An 8,019-nucleotide genomic window follows, 5' to 3' on the forward strand; every position below is an offset into this window, starting at 1 on the left:
TACAATGCCAGACTAAAAAATTCGGGAATTAGATGGTTAACTGATCACCACACCTAAAAATTCAATACAAATGTAAAAAAAGTTTTTTTAAAACAACATTAGAAGAATATTACTTTGACTTCTATATATTCTGAAATTGCTTTACCATGTAATCTTTCCTTTGATTTGTGGGCAATTTGAAATAGAAAAAGGCAATTGATCGTGAAACTCCGCAAAAAAAATGTTGAGAACTATCAAAGTTTTCAATTTTCTTAGAAATAGAAACGAGAAAATAGAAAGCGTGAAAGGGCCCAAATATAGAGTTTATTGAAAACAAATTTCATACAGTACTACTAAGTAACCGACCCTCTGCATAAAAGACAAAAAAGCAGAGTAAAACTCTTATAAACCTTACAAAAATAGAAATTATGTAAATTTTTGCTAGAAAAAGACGTTTTATACATTTTATGCAGACGAAATGTTTAAAAAAATCATGTTGCTAACCCATCTGCAAGCTTTAGAACAACTAACATTTCAATTAATCCCAAAAAGTATAAAAATGATACGATTTTTCGAAAAATCTATTTTTAAGTGATTGCAAAACTGAGCATCAAAATTGCGATTAGCGATACAATTGCCTCAATAAGTTCACACCTCATTTTTAGAAAAAGACACAAAAAACTAAATGTATTGTGAAACTCGAGTTAAGACAAACTCGAGTTTGCCAAAACGAACTTTTTCTGGGTGTCGGGATTTGCGTTTGTGTGTGTGTGTGTGTGTGTGTGTGTGTGTGTGTGTGTGTGTGTGTGTGTGTGTGTGTGTGTGTGTGAATCTCTCTCTCTCTATCTTTCTCTCTTTCTCTCTCTCTCTCTCTCTGTGCGTGGGGGGGGGGGGGTGTAGAATGTGTGTGTGTGTTTGTATGGTTTTAAAAGGTTTTTGCTGTCTGAAGATTGCATATGGTTTAGTTCAAACATCACAGGTAAAGTTTTTTTCGGCCATTTTCTTTCAACCGTCTTTCTGACAGAACACAAAAATTTTTGATTTCCATGAGAGTTATGAGCTTCCACGAGCCTTCTTGTCAGTCTTCTTGCAAGAGTCATCTGACACTCCTACATGACTCTTGCAAGATGATTGACAAGAAGGCTCGTACGACTCTGTCCGTAGCACAATGTTCCAGCATACCTGTCATGGAAGTCAAAAAATTATTGGAGTCTTGCTTCTGTTGTTTGACCATATTGACAGGCAGCTATTTACTAAAAAAATATGATTCCATTGCAATGGTGTTGCACTTCTCAAAGATGAACTTTTAATTCACGCCTGCAGGGTCTCATTTAACGATATATAAAAATTACAGATAATTATAATGAGGAATGCTATATTGAAATATTTCTTGAATTTAAAAGTTTTATTTGTAGATTCTCATAAAAACAAATTGGGATAGCAACTCAGTCTTAATAATATAATTTAAAAAAACAGACGAAAACTATTTCTGTTTTCTTTTTTAATTGCTTAGATGTTGTTGCTACTTCCTGTAGCTGCTCTCAAATAACCTCCAATTAGAGTGAACTAAACTGAGCTGACCTTATTTCATTGAGTTAAAGTACCGAATGAAGTGACGAAAAATTGAGTGGTTTCACGTCGCAAGGCCGCTTTTTCCCCCAGAACTTCCTGTTTCCGCATGACAAAATCACTCATTGAAGGAGGGAAGAATGGAAGGAGGAAAAGAACTGACAGTCTAACTGACATAATAACGCTCCGACTCAATCATAATAATAATTTTGAAACAATAACGTGACTTTCAACAATGAAGAACGATCAGTTTTGCTATCAATTTCTGGCAACAAAAAAGGCAACAAGCGAAAGAGAATCTTAAAAAAGTTGCGATTCCAAAAGCACTATCGGCAAAAATCTTGCGATGCTGTTAGTTTTCACTCATCGAATGACTAGCATTCAACAGAAATAGCAACACAAATCGATCTCATAGTAAAGGTGACGGAAACACTCTTTCGTAATCTTTATTCGTTATATCATAACGTTAAGGCAACTTTTTTTTGATCAATTGTTCTATTTAACATCAAGGCAAAAAAGCACATCTAAATGGCCCGGCAAATCTAGCTGTATTTGCTAGCAGGAATTTTGTCTGATCCGATTTTCGGCTCAGATTGGTCACCGAAACGTTTTCGAAACATAAAAATTTTAAGCCTAAAAAGAGCGCAATCGATTTAGTATATTAGTAGGCTTAGCGAAAATTATGTTAAACGGACTTTTTCTGAGCTTTCTATGCATATTAGATGTTAAATGGTTAAGAAATTACGTAATAAACTTTCTCGCTGGATAGCGCATAGATTCGTCGCTTAGTTTTCTCGCTGCTCTTTTATTTACTCAGTAACATCCTCCGGCCCGGGAGAAAATGTTGGGAGGATTGGTACAAGCTTAACGAGTGGGCGGACGAGCGATCCGGATGACGTGCGTAAGACGGCGGAGCGGGCGACGCTGTCGGAGCCGTACCGAAAATCCTCAATCCGAGCGGTTGGATCGTAACCCCTAGGGTTGCTTTCTTCAACGATCCAAACTAAATCACCGACCTTGAGGTGCTGCTCGGCAGGCGTCTGCCACTTAGATCTACGGTTCAACGCAGGTACATACTCCTTGAGCCAACGTGCCCAAATTGCATTGGCGTCTGACTGTGCACGGGCGTATCGCTTACGATGATCGAACTCGTCGACGCCAACGATAGACGGAATTCTGGTTGCTTGGTTACCGAGTAGAAAATGATTAGGTGTTATTGCGCCTAGGTCAGACGGGTCAGCGCTTACGGGCGTTAAGGGACGTGAGTTTAGTGCGTATTCGACCAGACAAATTTAGTGTTCAACACCTCATCTGTGAGGCGACGCGTACCGAGGATAGTGTACAGTACTCTTTTAAAACACCGAATTAACCTCTCCCAGATGCCACCTTGGTGTGGCGCGCTGGGTGGATTGAACCTCCATTTAATGCCTTTACGTGCAAGTTCGGCAGCGATGTTAAGCGTATTCCATTTTTCCACACATTCACGGAGCTCTTTCTCCGCTCGAATGAAGTTCGTACCATTATCCGACCAAATCATAGCAGGAGAACCCCGACGGGAGACGAACCGCTTCACTCCCATTACACACGAACTAGTGTCCATGGACGTGACGACTTCAACATGAACAGCACGAGTAGTGAGACAAGTGAAGAGAAATCCCCATCTCTTCTCGGTAGTCCGACGAACTGTGACGTAGAATGGGCTAAAGTAATCAACCCCGGTGTTGGTAAAGGGAGGAGACTGGTATGCGAGTCTCTCCTTTGGGAGGTCGGCCATGATAGGTTGAATGGTTGCAGCACGGAATTTTCTACACATGACGCTGTTTGATTTGATTGAACGCAGTGTGGAACGTAGTTTTAGGATGGCGTAACATTCCTGTACCTTTGACTTTAAGTAGTAATCGATGCCCTGATGATAGGATGCTTAGTGTCAAAGTTAATTTCCCCTAGCTGTCGAAGTCGACCAGAAGAACGGATGAGACCATGAGGCCCAATAAACGGTGTGAATTGAGCAATGCGGCTGCTCTTCCTAATGGATTTGTTGTCAAGAAGATCCTTTCTTTCAGTATTAAAGGACTCTCCCTGAACCAAGTACTGGAGATGACGCTCGGCTTCGTCAAGCTCAACAGGGTCGGCTATGCTGCCGTCTACGTTACGGTAACTTTCATGAGATGGTAAAAGACGGAGCACATATGCGGTGACACGAAGTAATTTTTGATAAGAACTAAACTTATCAAACGCGATTAGATTAATGCTTTGTTCCTTAGGGGGCTTGTTTACGGATGCGGCTAGAGATGAGATGGAGTCATCATCTTGTTCCTTAGTTACAACGCCGAGCTTGATGTTATCAACGACGTCAGTATTTGGTACAAAAGGGAATTGCTTAGTTCTCAAGAAGTCAGGACCCCTCACCCAGCTACTTGATTGCAAAACTTCAGCGGACATGCCACGCGTGCCAGCATCTGCCGGATTATCACAAGTGGCAACGTAGTTCCATTGGTCAACGCTGGTGTTCTCAAGGATTTCACTAACACGATTTGCAATGAAGATGGGGTGTTTGTTTGTTGAGTTTATCCACTGCAAGACGATGGTACTATCTGTCCCCATAAAGACTTTGTCCACAGTAACCGTTAATGCTCGACAGATTTCCCCTTTTAAAAGGGCAGCGAGGAGAGCGGCTTGTAATTCCAACTTAGGAACTGTCATTACCTTCATAGGTGCAACACGGGCCTTGCCCAAGACAAACGCCAACTGTGTTATAATCTCCCCGGAGGGGCAAGTTACTTGAGCCCTAAGAAAACCTACTGCACTGAATACGTCTTGCGAGCTATCACCAAACATGTGGAGTTCAAGACGTTGGAATGGTCCTGAAAAGTAACTTCTCGGTATAGTGATCTCAGCTAACCGCGGCAGTTCAATACACCAGGCAAGAAATCTGTCAACTGTGTCCTTAGGTAACTCGTCATCCCAACTTTGTCCATTGACACGCCAAATGTCTTTCAAGATTAAGCGAGCACCAACAGTGAAAGGTGCGACAAGACCAATTGGGTCGTAGACCTTTGACACAAGACTTAAGACCAAGCTCTGTGTTAAATTTTTCCTGATGGTGCTGTTAGTGCCCCTACTCACAACCAGAGTATCGTTGTTGTGTTCCCACTTAAGCCAGAGCACTTGCATTGATTCCTCTTTTGATGAAACGATGACCTTCGGTTCAGTGGATTGAGCAGACCCATCAATTCGGTCAGCCAGATCTGGTAAATTGCTTACAAACTTAGTATGTTTGAACCAACCTAGATGGAGAAGATGTACCAATTCCTTCGACCTAATGAGGGCCCTCTCGGGGGATTCCACTGAGTCTAAGTAATCGTCCATGTAGAAGTTCTCGATGACGGCTTTCGCAGCTTCTGGGTACTCCTTAGCATTATCACTTGCCGTACGCTGAAGTGCGTAGTTGGCGCAGGTGGGCAAATCTTTTGCCCCAAAGATGTGGCGCGTATACTGGTGTACCACAGCATTTGTTGTGGGGTCCTCCCGCCACAAAAAGCGCAATGATGGCTGATCACATGGTAACACTCCAACTTGGAGGAACATTCCCTCGATGTCGGCGGATACGGAAAATCGATGTTGTCTGAACCGTAGGAGTACATAGATTAGGTTTTGCAGTAAGTCAGGTCCGGTGAGTAATGACTTATTAAGAGATGCGCCATGGAATTTTGCTGCTCCATTTAGTACCTTACGAACCTTGCCCGGCTTGTTCGGGTTAACAACCGGATGGTGTGGTAGGTACCACTCTCATTCCGAGCGACTTTCCACCTTATGAGCATCTTTGACCCTTACTACGTAGCCTTTGTCTAAGTCCTCTTTGATGGTATTCGAGTACTTTTCCCTTAATGTGTGATCTTTCGTGGGCCGCTTTTCCAAAGACTTTAATTGAACAAGCGCTGAGAAATAATTGTTGGGCAGTTCGATGTTATCTTCAGCCCATAGCATTCCGACATCGTACCTTTTTCCATTATGCACGGTGGTGTTTTCAAAAATTTCATGCGCACGTGCATCCGAGGCGGATCGTGGGTCTACTTGCTTAAGTGCGCCGTACGACTCCATGTCGTACCAAGATTTTACCTGACTATTGAGTTCAAAATCCTGCTCCATATTAGCTTTGAAACAAGTCGAGACTAAACCTGAAGACGACGGTAGAGGGCCGCTTAGAACCCAACCTATGCGTAAGCGAACAGCGAAGGGCGAGGACTTCTCGTCGGCAGCGAAGTACTCTAACGGGCGGCTGGCATGATACACATCCTGTCCAAGTATCATCTCGATGTTTCCATAGCAATATGTAACCGGATCTAGAACTGCTAGGTGCGGGTATATTTCTTGAAGTGCTTTAATGTTGATGACATCGGCGCCTACATTCAAATTTTCCTTTACGTAAGGGCTGACTTTAAATGATTCAAATGCTTGGTTGTCGCGTGGTGTTACAATTATTTCAACTAGCTTAGTGTCTACAACCTCCTCGGTATTTATACCCTTGACTGTTAGTTTCAATGCTGTACCGTGCAAACCAAGTCTATTTGCAAGATCATTGGACACCCAAGAGTTACTGCAATCGGTATCACACAAAACTAAAGCCGTGGTATCTTTACCGGAGGAGCTCTTCAACTGTAATTCAGTCACCTGAAGGAGGTCTTTCACATTACTCACAGATCACAAAGTAGTGGTCTTACTCGATGATTGGACACTAGGGAGTTTACTTTGATTTGCGCCAGCATTAGAATTACTGTTGTTGTTGTTTGAAGGGGATTCTGATGGATAAACCCTCTCAGCTCCATGGAGAAGTGTATTATGGGAGCTGTTACATCCGTATTTCCTGCATTTCCTGGGATTTGGGCATTGCCTAAACATATGCTTTTCTCTCAAACATGAGAAACACAGTTTTGCTTCTGCCACTACCGTTGCTCGCTGAGTGGGAGACTTTTCTTTAAATACCCTACACTCCCAGATGCGATGGTTACCTTTACATACAATGCAGCGAGGGGTTGCAGGCGTTGCCGATGTTGAGGCTGGTCTCTGAGTGCCCTTAGTTTGTGTATTAGCAGCAAAAGTTCTTGAGGCAACTTTGGTCTTTACTACTGAGTTGGTGTTATCCTCAGTTCTTGCTTTCGATGAAGTTTGTTTCATTAAATCATGTGCCTCCGCCTTCTCCTTTAAGCAATCGTTGAAGTCAAGGAGTGTGGGCTTAACCCAATGTTTCTTCACTGTGAAGAGTGACCAAGACTCTTTTAGATTGGGAGGCAATTTTTGCACAGCCGTGTTGAGAAGTGAGGCGCTCTTAAGGTCTGCGTCATATGAAATTGATTTAAAGACCCCAACAAGACTTGAAATTGTTGCAGAATAGTTTATGATGTTGTCACTATTGTGCATCTCAAGTGGAGGAAAAGAGCTGAGTTTGTCTAAGTGTGCACTGACTACTGCCTGTGGTTGGCCAAATTTACGTTCAAGTGTCTTAAGTGCGTCCTTAAACATTAAACCACAGTATGCGAACTCAGCGATGGCGGTTTTAGCTTTTCCAGTTACAAGCGTTTTTAAGTATGTTAACTTGACATCATCAGTCAAGGACTGTGCGTCTATGGCGCTTTTAAATTGTCCGAACCATTCGTGCCACTGCAGTGGATCACCATTGTACTGTGACGATTTCCACTCGGGCAGTCGATCGTTCTTCTTACAAATAATTGCCTCCGCCAACTGCTTTATCAAATCCGCAGAGTCCAAAGAAGGAGCCGAAGGTGTGGGATGCGGCGGGCCACCCCAACACAACGGGTTCGGATCGGTAGCTCCATACGTTGGCGGAATGATCGGAGTGACAAAGGTAGGGGCGGTACCTGTGGAAGATCTAAATGGATTCGCTTGCATTAAGTCTGATGTTACGTAATTTTGAGCGCCTGCTGCTGCTTGTACATGAGAGGAGCGGAGCGATGTAGTGATATGAGGGTTGATTAACGGGGCAGGTTGTTCGGTGTATAAGTTTGCAGATGTACGTACAAGTGGTACTGCATTAGATGGAACTGCTGCCGGAAAACGCCAGACATTTGGATCCGGAGGAGCAGGAGGTGCGTGGGTTATAGCGACAAAATTTTGAGGCTGAAAACTCTTTTGTGGGGGTGGTGGATGAATTAATTGAGGTACAAAAACGTTTGCGGAGGAAATGATTGGTGCAGGCGGAGAATGGGGTAACCGATTGATATTATTCGCCACGGGGTTAGTGGCGTGTAGTGGGAGTGCTTGTGGCGGCGAAGGAGGAAAGCGGAATGCTGGTGGGATTAACGGGAAATGCGGTGTTGCGGGGTTTAGAACGGGGGATGGGGGGGCTGGTACATTATGTGTGCTTGTTGCGGATTAAATGCTAGCGGAGCATTAACGAGTGTATTTAAAGGTGGTGAACGTGGAGGGCTGACTGAATTCAACTGTCCCGGCATG

This window comes from Convolutriloba macropyga, chromosome 5, assembly GCF_964194025.1.
Source record: "Convolutriloba macropyga chromosome 5, txConMacr16.3, whole genome shotgun sequence".
NCBI classification, from domain to species: Eukaryota; Metazoa; Xenacoelomorpha; order Acoela; family Convolutidae; genus Convolutriloba; species Convolutriloba macropyga.